General features: G+C 36.1%; 1 protein-coding gene across 3 annotated transcripts in view; it reads right to left on the bottom strand.

Moving 5' to 3' along the window:
- The window catches only part of CADM2 (cell adhesion molecule 2), a 1,075,089-nt gene that overhangs the window by 48,376 nt on the left and 1,008,514 nt on the right, over positions 1–18,199 (bottom strand). The gene's annotated exons all lie outside the window — the stretch shown is intronic.

Below are 18,199 nucleotides of genomic sequence, written 5' to 3'. Positions count from 1 at the left end.
ACTGCCATCAAAGTAGACAGAATCGCCACCTGGATCCATTTCGCCCACGCCAAACCAGTGGACCCGTTCTCAGACCTCATTGGACCTTCAAAGACAACCTGGACTGTTGATCGGACTAAGGACAATCCTTTAAAATTGACCCTACGCCGCCAACGGACTGAGCCGTAACTATGGTACTTGCCCTCCTCTTGATTGTTCTGCAAATTCTATCTGTAAATCCAAACCCCCACACCCCCTATAATTTGACATGGGAAATTACTAACTTAGAGACTCATGAAATCTACAACAAAACCCTAGGAACTGCCCCATTAAATACCTGGTGGCCAGGTTTATATTTTAATTTAGAAAAAGTTAGTCCATTAGAAGAAATGGAAGGAGGTAAATGGAGGCAACTGCAAAGGAGGGTATCAATAAGTAGAAATGGATTTTATGCATGTCTGGGATTTAGGACAGGGGCGATGAGGCGCACATGTGGGGGGTTTGAAACCCTCTATTGCGCAGCCTGGAGTTGCGTCACCTCCAATGATGGGGAATGGAAGTGGGAAGTAAACCCCAATTTATTGAAATGTCCTATGTCCAACCATGTACCCGCACCAGGTACGATGAAAACTGTAACCTTATTCGTGTAAGATTTACAGAGGAAGGAAAAAAGGACAGGCGATGGGTCTCAGGACTCACTTGGGGAGTCTACTTATATCAATATCCCCTCTTTGGGACTGCCATTCAAATAAAATTAAAAGTCTCCCCTCTTGTACAATCAGTGGGGCCAAATCAGGTATTGACAAAAAACAAAACAAAACAAAACAAAAAACAGATAAGCTTATCCCCGGGCAGATCTCCACTAGTCCCTCCAGCAGGACCCCCCATCCTTACCCCAGGAGTAAAAGCACAAGCTGTCCAAGAAAATCAGAACCCAGAAGGCATAGACTCCCTATGGAAATTGCTAACAGCAGCGTATGAGGCCTTAAACCGATCGGACCCTGAGGCAACAAGGGCCTGCTGCCTATGTTATGATATAAAACCCCCCTTCTATGAAGCCATAGGTCTAGCTGCCCCTTTTTCACAATCAGGAGAAGAGTCGCCAGCAGCTTGCAAGTGGAATCGAAAGGGCCCCCGCCTCACGCTGCAAGCGGTCACTGGCAATGGGACTTGTATAGGGAAGGTCCCCTCTAGCCATATCCAGCTCTGTGCCCCGACTAATTACTCTATAGATGAATCTAAATGGATAATTCCAGCTCCTGACAGTTGGTGGATTTGTTCTGAGACAGGGCTCACCCCATGTGTTAGCAGAAATGTTTTTAATTCATCAACCGAATATTGTATCATGGTATTAGTATTTCCAAAGGTTATTTACCACCGAGAAAATGTTGTATATGATCTGTGGACAGAAGGGACAAAAGCAAGAGAGTCAATAAGAACAAAACGGGAACCCTTTACGGCCATAACCTTGGCCACCTTATTTGGCCTCGGTACCATAGGGGCAGGAACAGGGATCTCATCACTAGCCATCCAGCACTGAGGGTTCAATAGCCTAAGGGCAGCCATTGGTGAAGATATAGCCAGACTTGAGGACTCAGTCTCACACCTCGAAAAATCTCTGACCTCCCTTTCTGAAGTGGTCCTACAGAACCGAAGGGGGCTAGATCTAGTCTTCCTCCAACAGGGAGGTTTATGTGCAGCCTTAAGAGAAGAATGTTGTTTTTATGCTGACCACACCGGAGTAGTCCGAGAGTCCATGGCTAAAGTTAGAGAAGGCCTGGCCAAACGGAAGCGTGAACGAGAACGACAACAAGGCTGGTCTGAGTCTTGGTTCAATCAGTCCCCATGGCTAGCCACCCTGCTTTCTGCTCTAGCTGGGCCCCTTATACTCCTCCTTCTCCTCCTCCTCACCTTTGGGCCTTATATTATTAATAAACTAGTTGCCTTTATCAAAGACCGAGTTAACACGATCCAACTGATGGTCCTTAGGACCCAATACCAACCTATCATTACCGAAACATTTGAGTCAGACACATAAGATCCAAGATTGGCTCTTAAGGCACCAAAGAAAGGGGGGAATGAGAGACTAAGAGAAAAATTACCAGGTGTACTCACAACTGCAAAGAAAAGACCTCCCCCCCCCCCACCCTGCCGTTCCCGGAACCAGCCAGGGCGTGCCCAGTTGTGGTCTGACCTAAAGGCAGGAACCAATCAAGTTCTGCTGAGTGGTTTGAAAAAAAGGCGGGAACCAATCAAGTTCTCCTGAGTGTTCAAATTTAAATGTCAACCAATAACAGCTCTGCAACCTCGAAAAATCCCTAACTTGTTTGTGCCTGTCTATAAAAGAAGCTGTAAGATCCTCGCTCAGGACCTCTTAGCGTCACCAGTAACGAGTGCGCGGAGGTCCGGGTTCGAACCTGCAATAAACGACCCTTGCTGCTTGGCTTTGACTCTGGACTCTGGTGATTTGTTCTTGGGGGTCTTTCGAATTTGGGCATATCAAGAGTTTTTGCTAGCATCTAATAAAGCCAACTTTTGTTTTTATTGTTGCAGTTATTTACTGAACATGGGCAATTGTGGAGTTAGTACATTAATGTCAAGGCAATATATAATTGTTCCCAATTACTAATAACGCCCTAATTTGTGCAGATCTCAGGCCTAAGATAACTTCAATTTTTACTTGAAGATGTGATATGTTAATGATCTATAAAGTATCTTGGAAGAAGTACAGTCTTCCTTTATTTCAATTACTCTTCACTATGAAAATTATAATGTATAACACAGCTTTAAAGATTTAAATTAATGATGCTCTAAGTCAGGACAGGTAAAAAATAATAAAGTTCAGAATATGAATATGCATTGAGGTGATAAAATCAGAGACATGGTCTGTCCTGTGTTAAGCAAAAAGTAGGTCAGAACTTAAGTCATAAGGTTTAGACCTGTTAAGAGGGCCACCCTAACATGATAGGGTCAATTAGACAATGAAAAGGGGGCAAAGGCTGCAGCTCACTGAAGCTATTTGGGAAAAAAAAAAAAATCCTAAGATGAATAGTGTTCCATTTACATATTCATGTGATTTAGTTTATCAAATTATATAAATATTACGTTGGCAAACTGCAGTAGAGTTTTGGGTTGGTGAGAAAAATCTGGGCAGATTTAGAGTGAAATAGAAGCATGGACAACAGGGGAGCACAATATGAGGTATGCCTGTGAATTTACCTCTTGGGGTGACCCCAAGATTTAGTGGTAACTGAAAGGAAGTAAAGGACTAAGGCAATCCTCGGATTCTTCACAATCATTCTCAATACAGATTCATGTCATAGTACAAATTTGAGATTGAAGCTGAAATTAAGGGAGAGTTGGTAGTTTTAAATCCTAGCTGTTTCTAGATGGACAGTGTCATTTTTAAGTGGGAGATAGACCTTTAGTAGAACTCTGAAAGATAGGTTTATATTTCTTTTTTTTTTTTTTAAGTTTATTTATTTTTGAGAGAGACAGTGTGAGTGGGGGGAGGGGCAGAGAGAGAGGGAGACACAGAATCCAAAGCAGGCTCCAGGCTCTGAGCTGTCAGCACAAAGCTCAATGCGGGGCTGAACTCACCAACTGTAAGATCATGACCTGAGCCGAAGTGGGACGCTTAACTGACTGAGCCACCCAGGTGCCTCGGTTTACATTTCTTTCAGATGTAAAGCAGAGATGAAAGTCCTTCTCCCAAAGGTATTAAAAAATAGATAAAAACATATCTAGGACACTGTCTTTTTACGTTATGAGTTAAGTTATTCTATGGTGACAGTCCATTAGAAAATTGGCCACAGGACGAATATTGTCTCTGATAGGATTGTGTGTACATACCTAGATCTGTTAACTATGTTTAAACATATGCTGGGATTTGAAAGAGAAAAAAAAAATTCTCAATATGTTGCCAATTTTGATTTAAATGTATATAGCATGTTGGGATTTTTAAATTTTGCTTTTTTTTTTTTTCTTTTATACTATACTATTTACTATAGCCTGGTTTTAATTGCAAACACACCAGGAAAAAGGGAGTGAGATAAAGATAGAGGAAAAAGTTAACATTCTGCAGGTCTCACAGGAATAACTTTCTTGCTTTTTGTCAAAAGTTTTCCATCTTCTTGAAGTGTAGTTTCAGTTGTGAGGAATCTGAAGAGAAGCCTCTATATGAATATTTCCATCAATGTCACTAAAAACTACCACAACAAAATACAACAAAATGTTTGTATTATGTTTTCAGTCCACACTTGTTTATTCATACTGTCTATGAAAGCCAAACTGATATGAAAACTGAATGCTTATTTAGGATCCAGGAATATGACTAAAGTCTAAAGTTATTTAAAAATGAACCATCTAGGCTATATTTATTAAATAACCATTTGCAGTTCAGGAAATGAGGACTCTTATACTCTCTAGGGCTGTGTGTGTGTGTGTGTGTGTATGTATGTGTGTGTGTGTGTGTATACATATTTATAATGAAAACAAAATGACTATTATGCATATTTGTACAAGTATCAGCTCTAGTTGAAGTTGTAGAACCTGGTCATCATTTATTTTCCTAACAAAAATAAGGTTATAGTGATGAAAAAGAAAAAATAACTGTATATTGCAAACAAGTTTATGCTTTTTGTGCCAATACTCATGCTATCTAATGGCCAAGTTTTCCAGACACTGATATGTTGTCAAGAAGTCTCTACATTTTCAGTTGTTACAAAAAAGTTCCAGAGAGAGAAAGACAGGGAGAGGGAGAGGGGTGGGAGAAAGAGAGAATGTATCACTCAGATCTATTAAGACTAATATGATGTGTTCAAATAAGAAGTGTTTACATTTAAGAAGTATATCATTTAATTGAAGAAAAGATGCTTTCAACAGCTATTTTTGTAAATAGAAGAAGTGATGAGATAATGTTTAAAAAAAGAATATTACAGACCTCCTGAGCCTTGGCTACACTCATGAATTCATACCTTCGTCCAAGCTTAGGCAGATGAATGAGATATGATAGGAAGAAATACACTGCCTGGTAGGGCAACATAATTAAATGATATTGATGACTTTCAAAGAGGAATTGAAGTGGATGGTTATAAGGAAGTTTTCAGGGTACACATACTAATTTCCTCAAAGCCAAAATCAATGTAACATATAGAAGATTTTTTTCTGTGACAGTAAATATTGCTAAATATTTTGTGACCAATGAAATTATTTTATTTTATTTTTTTTTAGAAAATAAAAGACTATTTTGAGATATCACATAATTAGCAAACGATGTCTAGATCTATTTGGTCAAATCATAGGAATCTGGTAACTTTTCTAGATTGTGTTATGTTATTGTAAAAATTTTCTCTTTATAAGTTACTCCAAATTAAAGACTAAGTTCTATTTCAGGCTAAGTCTGCAAAACAATTTCCCTTGAGCTTGTTCAGAGTAGTACGAATCCATACTAACTTGATCGGACAGAAAAGTGCCTGTAGGACAGCTGAAAGCGATCAGCACTAATTCTTGATATGCAGTGGTTAGAATATAATTACTGTGCCATTTCTCTTGGATTGACTTTCTTCTTCTAAAAAAAAATGTATCCATGTTTTTTCTATCTAAGTATCCTTTTTCTAAGTTTGTCTCTTCATAGAGATGGTGAAAGTTTTTCAATAAATTCTTTTGTTACATTTAAATTTGTTTTAAATCCTAATTGAGTCCCCAGTAATTTCTGTTTTCTTTACCAAAAAGAAAAAAGAGCAATTTTCAGGAACTGTACTATTTTATCTTGATTATATAGCAAAGACATATTAATCATCATTAAATATGAATAAAACATAATGATTCCCCTAAGTGTTATTATCATAAAATGCCAGAGACTGAATTCAGAAGGTTAAGATTTTGGAAATTATATTCAGGGACAATAAAGGGGTAAATTGAAGTTTTCCACCTCTCCCCATATTTGGAAGTGCAGGCTGATGAGAAATATAATTTGGCAGAATGTGATTAATGAACTTGTACAAGCTTTTATCCTTAAAGGAAAGAAGTGGGAGTTATAACAGGCGGCACATTCCTGTCCTATCATTTCATTATATTTTCTCCCCCTCCCACCAGAAATTTTTCTTTGTGTGCTATTAACCTCTAACTCAAAATAATTTTGCAGGGAAATGAGAAAATATGTAGCATAATTTTCTCTTACTCATGTATTATCTAAAAACCATTGAAATGATATTGGTACACAGAATTCTAACAGTTGATCTCACATAAGATGCTTAGTAGTAATTCAACATAAAATATAAAAGTATATATAGATAAATGTTAGCACACATACATAGGTAATAGTTTCATAGAATGTTTTATTTATTATTTCCTTCTGTTTATTTCTTCTACCTGAACATGACACAAATTATCACCTATTATAAAGTGATAGAGCTGATTAAGAAGTAATGTCTACCTAAAAGGAGACAGAAAGAGTTTTCCAGACAAAAACTAAAGGTGTTTGTGACCACTAAATCAATCCTACAAGAAATGTTTCAGTCTTTGTAATTACATGGACAATCCGAAAGACACCATCAAAAACTTCTAGAACTGATACAAGAATTTAGCACAATGTAAACTCAATGTACAGAAATCGGTTGCATTTCTATATACCAATAATGAAGCAACAAAAAGAGAAATCAAGGAATCCATACCATTTACTATCTGATAAAGGGTTAATATCCAAAATCCATAAAGAACTTACCAAGCTTAACACTCAAACAACAAATAATCCAGTGAAGAAATGGGCAAAAGACATGAATAGACACTTTTCTGAAGAAGCCATCCAGATGGTTAACAGACACATGAAAAGATGCTCAGCATCACTCATCATCAAGGAAATACAAATCAGAACCACAATGAAACATCACCTCACACCTATCAGAAGAGCTAAAATTAACAACTCAGGAAACAACAAATGTTGGTGAGGATGCAGAGAAAGGGTGGTACTTTTGCACTGTTGGTGGGAATCAAACTGGTACAGCCACTCTGGAAAATAGAATGGAGGTTCCTCAAGAAACTAAAAACAGAACTATCCTACTATCCAGCAATTGCACTAGTAGGTATTTACCCATACAAAAATGCTGATTCAATGGGGCACATGCACCTTAATATTTATAGCAGCACTATCAACAATACCCAAATTATGGAAAGAGCCCAAATGTCCACCTACTGATGAATGGATAAAGAAGAGGTAGAATATATATACAATAGAATATTACTCAGTGATCAAAAAGAATGAAATCTTGCCATTTGCAACAACATGGATGGACCTAGAGTGTATTATGCTAAGCGAAATCAGTTAGAGAAAGACAAATATAAGACTTCACTCATATTTAGAATTTAAGAAACAAAACAGATGAACTTAGGGGAAGGGAAGGAAAAATAAGAAAAAATAGAGAGGGAAACAAATCATAAGAGACTCTTAAACGTAGAGAACTGAGGGTTGCTGGAGGGGAAGTAGGTGGGCGGATGGGCTAAATAGATGATGGGCATTAAGGAGGGTACTTTTTTGGAATGAACACTGGGTGTTATGTGTCACTGGATTCTATTCCTGAAACCAACACTACACTGTTTGTTAACTAACTTGAATTTAAACTTATAAATTATAAAAATCTAAAAAAAAAAAGTAGTAATGTCTACCTATAGAGTAACATGCATTTGGTACATGTTGGAAATTTCAAGATTCTTATAAAATGATTTTTTTTTCATTTTGATAATGAAATTATTAACTTTTCCTAAAGATTATAATTCATTGTGAGTGACCATAGGTACAACAAGCTGCAGCAGCATGACTATGAATGAGAAGTAAAGTAGAACACATTGAAAAAAAATAATATTTCTTTAAGTTTTGATATAGTTGGCAGGCATATAATAAAAAGCATTTTCTTTTAGAGTAGCTATAATTTTGTCTTTCTGTTTTCTACTAAATATTTTTCATAATGTGTTTTTTTTTTCCAGAAACACATCCATTACATACAGGTTTTCAGATCTGTATGCCTAGAGTTACAGAATACATTTTCTTTTGATTATTTTAATTTGTTCCTTATTTTCTTGATTAATTTTGTATATTAATGATTTCTTTTTCTTTAAAAGATTAGTGATTCAAAAAGCTTATGATTTCTTTACTGACATCAATTGTAGTCTGCTTTCCAGTTAATTTCTGCTTTTACCTTTATTTCCTTTACTCTGTTTTTTTTTTATATTTAAATTTATATACATATATATATTTTTAAGATTTGTATCTTCTTTTCTCTTTCTTTCTTTCTTTCCTTCTTTCTTTCTATTTGCCGACAAAATTATTTAGTGCTTTGAATTTTCCTATAAATAAGGTTCAGACAGAGCTCATATATTATATAAATCTGTTTTTGGGGGGGTAGTTTAAATTGAAGTTTATTTTTATGTTTGGCTCATGTATTTATTTGCAAATATTTATATTGCCACTTAAAATTATTTTTTCTCTTGTCATTATATTCTAGGATTATTGAATTAATGCCAGAAGAAAACATGTGTAACAATTCTTTTACATTCTTTTATTGATTGCTGTTTTCTTGGATAACCAAGAGATGATTTATTTAAAAAAAAATTCTTATCCATATTTTAGGAAAAAATATGTATTCCTTACTTGTAGGGCATCATTTTACATATGTCTATCAGATCAACTCTATTTTTGTTATTACTATTCAGCTTATTTGTATTCTTAATATTATTTGAGCTGTCAACGATTGCAATTCCTTATATGTTTTTATAATATGTAATATTATATAACGGTTTCAAGGTAATTATCTTTGTAATTTATACTATTACCAGTATAAATGAGTATCTTTATTTCATTTATTGCTGTTTACCTGAATTCAAATTAAGAGCTTGGAAAGATTAAATAGAACGGAGGTTAATGAGATATTTCTCAGGTAGTCTTAGAAGGAAAAGCAAGGTTCACCAAGTCTCAAGCAATTTTTATCAAGACAATAAACAAGGAACAAAGGCATTACTTACAGTATTACCTAAATGTAAAATATCATTTAAGTAAATTTAAATATAACCTGAATACAAATTATAAAAATGTAAAACTTAAAAGTATTATAAATGAAATCCAATTAGGAATTTGTTTCAAAATCCTTTTGTGATTATAAAAAAAAATAAGTTTCTGGATAGCTTTTTTTAAAAAAAGCTTTTATGTTGTGTGAAAAAAGCATCTGCTTATGTAATTAAATTGTTGCATTGTCAACTACTTCATGTGAAGAAAATGCCAAAGCAGACCAAAATTCATACAAGCCACATAAACAGAGTTTTAGCAAAATATTATTTAAAACTTCCATTTAAAAAAAATATAGTTAGCAGCCCATAAAGGTAAAGGGTGCATAGACTCCAAAAATACAGTTACCTTCTTAAGTAGAAAAAAAAAAAAAAAGTAAGAAAACTAATTAGCCAACTAACTAACTAATTTGCCAAAGCCTTCAAAACAAACTTTTATCCCTTAAATTTCTGAGATAACTGAGGATCAAGTTCTAGAAAAACAAATGTTTTCTATCATTCATGTGCACAGGCAATGAATGTCAACTGCAGTGAAAGTCCATTGTGGATACACCATTGTTTGGTATTTGGTTCTAATACTGAGAAGAATACAAACAATATAATACCAAGGCTGCATTTCCTAAGCTGTTAGAGTTCAAGCTCTTTAGTCTTCAATATATAATAAATACTATTACGTGTTTATTTCCAATGAGAATTGTTACTGCCAAGTACCCTGTATTGCATGGTAGAAGAGAATATTTGGGGAAAAGAAAAAATATTTTAATTAAAATGCATTGATGCACTGAGAAGATACTAGCTAATTTAACATTTATACATGATACTCCATATAACTGAAAACGTGAAAAAAAAGATCAAAATTAAAAGCATTTTCAAGGCATAATCCTCAAATTTGTGAGAAGATAACCTTATTAATCAAATTACATAAAATTCATCTGGGTCAATTTAGAACCAAATTGTCCTTGAACTAGAAAAAAAACATTAAAAGGAACCTCTTTGCCTTTTAATTATTATGGATCAAGATTGCAAATTAGAATTTAGCCCTTTAAATCCTCTTGGGTGACTAAGAATTTTCACTATTCTCTGAAACTGTAATTCTAGTTTGCATAGATTACACATTCCCTTCTACCTCATCCAAGCATTAGATCAAGCGTCATATAAGGCTGGTGATTTTCATTTGAAAATCACATTTAGGCACATGGGACGTAATGATGAGAGTCTCAATTTTATGTTTCAAAATTACATAATATAGTAGAATGATTCTACAATGATTTTTTTATAGCTTGCAATCAGATACATATGATGCCCCAAAATTCTGTGTAAATAGAGATTTATGGTTGCATAACTGCTAAAAATCACACTGTGTTTCATGCTACTCATATGAAGGAGAAAAGGAACTATACGTCTTTCATTCTCAGTCTGCAAACTAAGGTTTACCTTGACAAGGAAAGATACTGATATTTACATGTTGCTATGCTGCCTTTTTGCATAATCCTCAATTTTGGAAAACAGAATTGATTCTTAAATCCAAAATCCTCTCCACATCATGCTTTAGTATGCCATGGTTGGCTGCAATTCCATGATATGATGACCCTGGAACCCCAAGTTATAAACCACCTATCCATGTCAGCAAAATCTGCTTCCTATCCCTTGAGCTATAGTTCACATTTTCCTCTTAGCTCTCTCTTGGCCTGTTTGAGATTAATTTGCAGGAGATGTTCCATAGAAAGAAGGGAAAGACATTATTTGCCCTTAAATTTAAGATAAAAAAGTACCTTTTTTGCAGGTTGGTGTAAAAATCCCATGGTCTTTCATTATTTTTCCCACACTTATTAAACAGGACATGAAAACTGAAAGTCCTAGAGGAGTCAAAAATCCTTTGTAGTAATTCAAACATTTTCTGGGGTTTGATAGTATTATACTCTTACTCCAGTGTCTAAGTTGGAGAGGTTTAAATCACCAACCGCAGTTTGGTAATTGTTAAATCATCTTTTATTTGTCCTTCCAAGAAAGCAACCATCTCTTCCAAGTGTGATTCGTGTAGCAAAAATTAATGTGAATTAGGTTAAAAAAGGTATATCCTGAACTTCACAGCTTGATGAAATAGAACAAAACAGCAGTGCTTTCCCGGGTAGAAACTCCATGCCTGTATTTCTTTCTTTGCCTTGGCTACTAGAAGGCCCAATTTAAGTGTGCGCTCCATGTCAATTTAAATGTGCTCCAGTGTGCAGTATTTTGGAACACACAAAGAGCAATCTATTAGCTTTACTCCCATGTCATTTGTTCTTCCTTTTCTTCTTTTCCCTGCCGAAGTATATCCTCACTTTATACTACTCTATCTTTAGTATTATTGTCATTATGGTTTGTACTATACATATTTTGCTAAGCCTTTTCAAATCCACTTTGAATATAGGCAGAGTTTGAAAACAAAAACACTATCAAGTTGCTGGAATCTGGGATGTAGTGAAACTCAGCCTGTCCCTCAGCTATTACCAGACCATAAAGATACGTGGTGATAGTGAGTCCCGCAGAAGGATGACAGGTGGACCAGAGCCAAGAGGTCTGTTCATATTCTCAAACTAGTAAGACCTGTTGCTTTAGAAAGACACCATCAAAGGAATTTCTAAAGCAGAATGGTCCTGAAAACAGCTTCCACCTGCCTCATGATTTCAGTGAAGGTAGCCCCCACGCCAGGATCACTTGAACCTCAAGTGAATCTTCCCTTGTTACATCTGGCAGCTTATTCCTAGTGTGAGAAAATAATTCAAGATAACACTTGCCTTGGGGTTTCCAAAATATCATACTATCCTCATTCATTGCTATCTAGCATGGGAAGAAATCAAACATTTAACAGATTAAACGCTGCTCCACAAGTTCATCAGGTTAAGTGGAGTTTATGTGTTTGTGGGGAAGGGATTGCCCATGTAATGGGATGAGGTATGTACTTCTAAACTCAGACCCGCTCCCTTGATTCCTGCCACTACGCTGACAATTCTGTCATCAGAGATACAAACTTTTGTGTCAATGCACTGAGATTTGTGAGGCACCTCCTTGGGGGATGCATTTTAACAGAGCAATATCCTACATTAGTTCCTTATAATATGTTAGTTTACCAAATAGTATCATAAAATTTTATAAAAGTTGGGTATTGGAATAATTCTTGGGATATTACATGATTTGGTACTGAACCAAACATTAAGTAGTGAACCGAACATTAACCATAAGTTATTTTTTTTAATTTTTTTAACGTTTATTTATTTTTGAGACAGAGAGAGACAGAGCATGAACAGGGGAGAGGCAGAGAGAGAGGGAGACACAGAATCTGAAACAGGCTCCAGGCTCTGAGCTGTCAGCACAGAGCTTGACACGGGGCTCGAACCCACGGACTGTGAGATCATGACCTGAGCCGAAGTCGGACGCTTAACCGACCAAGCCACCCAGGCGCCCCAACCATAAGTTATTAAAAGCAAAGCTAGTAGAAACTACTTGTGACTGCCTTCAAAGTCCTGTTTTTATGAATGTAGCAGGTGGTGTCCTACCTGCGCTATTGGAAGAAGGGGTGACAATACACGGAGCAAGAAATGATTCCTGGTGTTTGCGGGAGTTAGCAAGAGGGAGAAAGAAGAATGTTCTTGGAAGAGGAAAGCATTTGACTCAGACAGAAGAGTGGCTTTTGACAGAAACTCAGTCCTTCTGTATGTCAAGATGCAGGAAATGTGGTATCGCTTGGTCAGTAGAGGCACAAAATGCTCATTTGGGAGTTACAACTTGCACCAACCCAGGGGTGATGGGAGACATTGATGAGTTTTGCTTAGATTTGCATTTTATGGAGATGTTTCTAGATGCTACATGGAGAAGGAAAGAGAAGAGATAATATTGGAATCAGGAAAAAATATTAAGGGGCTATTGTAGAAATAGCCAACAGCAGGGATAATTTTTCCTCTCATTATTTTGCTAAGAATTAGACTAGGTCCAATTTTATGAATAGGACAAAGTCAGCTTAAAGACTTAACTCCAGGCAAATGTTAGATAAAGATTTAATCCTTGATGAACCACAACATTCATCTTGCATCCTATGTTCTGTGTATACTAGCATGTGGCATAATGTTATGGTTTGCTTTCCTAACTGTAAGCTGAAGCACTGCCTGGCACCACAATGACCTCACAAGAGCACAGTGGAATATTTTAAATTTTTGAGGGAAACAACAACATTTGCCAAATATCACATGAACTACTATACAGTAATAGTTCAGGGTTTCAACGTTAGATAGCACCAAAGTCTTTCCCAGGATTCCATTACTTTGTATATCTGGAGCTTGGGTGTTTGCTGTGATCAAAAGCAAGTACCAAGGATATCAATGTGCAACTCCTATGCCACTTTTCCTGGAATCCTCTTTATTTTGACATTTTAAAAAAAGATATAAAGAAGTTCTTTGGTTTCTTCATTTTTGGTTTTGTTCTGTTTGTTTTTGCAAGATCATTCTCCTCCATCAACCCACCATCCACAAACTACCATCTTCCTTTCTTAGTGGTACATTTATAAGATAATTTGGGTACTCCTTATCATTCTTGATACAGCAAAGGATCCATGATTTGCATCTGGCTAATAGACTTATTTTATTTGAGTGCATGGGCTCAAAATAAATATGAAAGTATATTTAACCATATAAATTGCAGTTCATAATATTATGAGTTTCCTTTTAAAATAAGAAATTTGGCAACACTGGACCCATAGTTTTCCCACATGACAATAGTTTGCAGGAAACTCTTAGGGCTACTTCCTGCACAATAATGTTTTCTCCCCACTCTGGCACAGTTCTCACTAATTTACCTAAACAATTCCAGCTGTCACTTGAGTTTGTCCCTAATTTAATGTGACAAAGAATTTTAAGCTGGGATTTGTTACTTAGGATATGAAGCTTTAGTGTGTTTATGTCATGTATATGTAAGTGAGGCAGACAGTGGAGGTGTTTCTATAGCTACTGATATTAGGACTATTAATAGATTATGTTTTTACGAAATTATTCCACATATAACAGGTAGTATTGTAAACACTTTACATTTATTATCTCATTACATTCATAGCAATATTGTAATCACGTTCTATGAGATAAGTGTTCTTTGTTTTAAATTACAGATAGATCAAGAATTGTGAATGTTCTCAGATTTTACCTTGCTTGCAAAGTAACAAGTTAACCTGCCACCGTTTCATACATGCTGGTAGGAGATAGGAGACTCCAGGGTTAGTGACAAAGTCATTTATTACCATAGAGCAACTAGCAGGAGTTTCAGTTTGCTTTGGTCCCCCTTGCATTTTAAGTTCCACAGGAGCAACAAGGAGTGGATTAGTGGATCCTGCACATGGTAGTTTTCCATCAGCTGAGAAACCCCTGAGGTTAGAGATATCCAGTGTTTTAAAATCGACTGCAAGAAAAACCTGCCCCACATTTGCCATTTGTCCTGGAGGGAGACATTATCATCATTAAACTGGATAGTAAATTTACCCTCTGCCAAGAAGGGAGATCATAGCTCTATCTTCCAACACTGTTCACGAAACAGATATTCTTAAGGTAAATAAGGATTATCTTTTCACAATGGTCTGAGATAGAGGAGAGATCAATAAAGAATAATATATTGTTTTAAACCTTTTGTTTTCAAACAGCATTTCAAGTTTTTCACACTAAATAATTGTGTTATTATAAATTAAATGGGAAATAATACTTAGAAAGGTAGGTAATAGATCCAGGTGAGAACAAGGTATTGATAAAATTTAATAGAAACCTAAACTCTGGGAAATAAGAAAAACTTTAAAACGCAATTTTAAATGTCCCATTTATGTACAGAGAACAAACTGAGGGTTGATGGAGGTGGAGGTGGGGGTTAAGTGGGTGATGGGCATTAAGGAGGCCATTTGTTGGGATGAGCACTGAGTGTTGTATGTAAGTGATGAATCACTGGGTTCTACTCCTGAAGCCAAGACTACACTGTATGTTAACTAACTTGAGAGTAAAAAAAATGTCTTATTTCTGAACCGACTTTGAACCATCAATTTCTAAAGTTTTATGTTCCAGGGAGCTTAAAAAAATCATGGATTCTATGAGTCAACCTTAGGCCTATGTATCAGAATATCTAGCTGTAGTATTAAAGACAATTAAGAAAATTTAATTTTAGAAAGTTCCCTTGGAGAATCTGATGTGCAGACTTGAAGAGAACCTGGAGATCATGTAGCTCTGAAGAATGATCTCCAAGTGGGTGAGTGTGACCTATCACAATTGGACATGAGTCAGGGTAAAGTACGCATCACCTCTAAGAGGCACGATAGAATCATGATTGCACCTAAGAAAGCATAAAATTAATAAAACTTTCTACTCAGTGAAAGTAATGTTTTGACAAATAACTCACTGTCAAAATGACATTAATGAAAATGGAGCTCAAAGAATAAGAAACTTACATGTTAATTCAGAGCTATAATAGAGTAATATCAATTCTTATGGACCAACGGACTTGTTTATTCAAAAGGTGTAAACTGGGAGAAGGTGTAAGCAGCTCACCAGGCAGATCTAGGCTTGATGAAATGTATGCCATATGCTCATACATCTCCTTACTCTGCATCCATGCTCATATGATTAATTAATTAATCAATTAATAATTAATATCCCAGGTACTTTGACATTAAGAAGGAAGTACCCTGGATTGAATGAGGAATCCACATCCCATCATTTTAGATACTTTCTTAAAATCTTGGTGGCCATGCTGCCATTCACTCATATATGTTCCCAACTCACTGATAAATCTTCCAATTTTCTTGACCAATTTTTCTCTCAGATTCACAATTTTCTTCTCCAACCTAAATCCTATGATAACCCTGGGAAACTCCAATACCTGAAGGAAAGAGACATACATAGATGTATAACTGCATATACCAGTGGCTTCTAAATTCATAGTTCCACACTTGGGTATCCTACTATTAGACATTAAATTCTTGTATAACCATTATTTGATCATTTAAAAACCTTTCTCATTCTGACATCAAAGCAACTGGGTGAACTATTCATATATGGCCACTCTCTGGATTACCGAGAAATTTTCCATTGCCAAATTTTTAATTCTAACATTCTTTTATCTGGAAAAAAAAATGTGGTTTTTAGATCTTATACTCCTTTCCTCTCACTCTCTTCTTCTCTTATTAAATATATCTGTATTTGTATTGTCCATTAATCTTCTTTTCAGATTAAAGAAGATCACTCCCTACAACACTTGATCTTTTCCCTCCATTATCCTTGCCTAATCACAATGCCATCTCTTCTTCAGTCAAAGGATCCATTTAAAATGTAGGCTATTCAGAAATCTGAAAATAAATTGAAAACTTTGCAAATCTGCACTGCTACAAACTCAGCTGAAGATTGTTCAATATATACCTCCCCTGCATGATCTCAAAGTTGAGGTTCACCAATTCTAAACAACAATGACCAGTCTGAGCTACAAATCTGTTCATTCAACTATCTACTCAATTTTAAATCTCTAGTTGAAGATATCAAATGTACAACAAGCTCAATATGTTCAAAGTAAATTCATAATTCTATTTCTATCACCAAAGTCTCCTATCTCTGAGTGAGTGGCACTACTATCCGTTGAGTTTGGTAAGCCAGACACTTGCGATATATTCTTTTTCATTAATCTACATAATTATACAATCAGGAAAGCTGTGAGTTTTACATGCTAACCTTGATTATTCCATCTTTCTATCAGTACTATTAACACCCTGGTCTAAACCATGTCAACTCTCACCAGAATTATTTCTATAGCTCTCTAACTTTCCTTTTGCTGTCCCCTTCTGCCCATCTCATACATTTGTTCCTATACAGCCAGAAGTCTATTTTTAAGTGTAAATCTGATGATAGTATTATTTTTCTTAAAACCAGTTAGAGAGTTAGAGATTTCTTTTTTCTTCCTGCCTTCCTTCCTCCTTCCTTCCTCCCTCCCTTCCTCCTTTCCTCCCACCCTCACTTCTTCCCTCCCTCCCCCTTTCCTTCCTTCCTTCCTTCCTTCCTTCCTTCCTTCCTCCCTCCCTCCCTCTCTCCCTCCCTCCCTCCTCACCTCCCCTTCCTCCTCCCCTCCCCTCCCCTCCCTCCCTCCTTTTCTTCCTTTTTCTGTCTTCCTTTCTTTTTTCTTCAATTACTTTTATGACATTAGCTCAAATCCTTAAAATAAGTTTAAGGTTCTGCAGGCTCTAATCCAAGTAACTACTACATGTTTACATACCATTTATGACACAATCTACATTCTTTTGGATTTTTGAATGGTCAACCTTCTTTTCACTTCAGGATCTTTGCACTTGTTATTTCCTGTTCCTGAAATGCTTTTGCCTACTCCTTAACTTCACGTCCTGCACACCCTTCATATTTAGCAAATATTACCTTATAAAGGTCCCCTATGATGACCTCTTAGAGCAAATTAGAAGAGTCTGTACATATTTTACATAGCATTTATCTCCTCTACTCCCCATGAAGACACTGGATTTATCTATTTTGTTCTTTATCCCCAGAGTTTGCCATAGTGCCTGATGTAATTAATCATGGAATAAAGAAATCTTCCCTAGAAATTTTGATGTGTTCCTACTCGCCCTCCTTTCTTTTTTAATTTTTTTTTTTTCAACGTTTTTTACTTATTTTTGGGACAGAGAGAGACAGAGCATGAACGGGGGAGGGGCAGAGAGAGAGGGAGACACACAGAATTGGAAACAGGCTCCAGGCTCCGAGCCATCAGCCCAGAGCCTGACGCGGGGCTCGAACTCACAGACCGTGAGATCGTGACCTGGCTGAAGTCGGACGCTTAACCGACTGCGCCACCCAGGCGCCCCTCGCCCTCCTTTCTTATTAGCCCAGTAACTATTTCAGAACTTCACCATATTCTTAAAGATCCCTTCCATAATTTTCCATCCATCTTTGAAAATTATTTGTCCTGTTTTACAGAAAAAACACAGGTTATCAGACAAAAAAACTGTTAACTTCCCATTTTCCTAAACACATTCCACCCCTTGTTGGAAAATTAGTATCTGTCCATTACTATTATTATTGTCTCTCCTCAGTCCTCTCCTTAGTCCATGTGTTCAAGGCTAATGATTGCATTAAAAATATAAAAACATATATAACAATTTTAATATATTTTG

This window comes from Panthera onca, chromosome C2 (genome assembly GCF_046562875.1).
Source record: "Panthera onca isolate mPanOnc1 chromosome C2, mPanOnc1 haplotype 2, whole genome shotgun sequence".
In the NCBI taxonomy this organism is placed as follows: domain Eukaryota; kingdom Metazoa; phylum Chordata; class Mammalia; order Carnivora; family Felidae; genus Panthera; species Panthera onca.
This window is presented reverse-complemented; position numbering and strand designations above follow the sequence as displayed.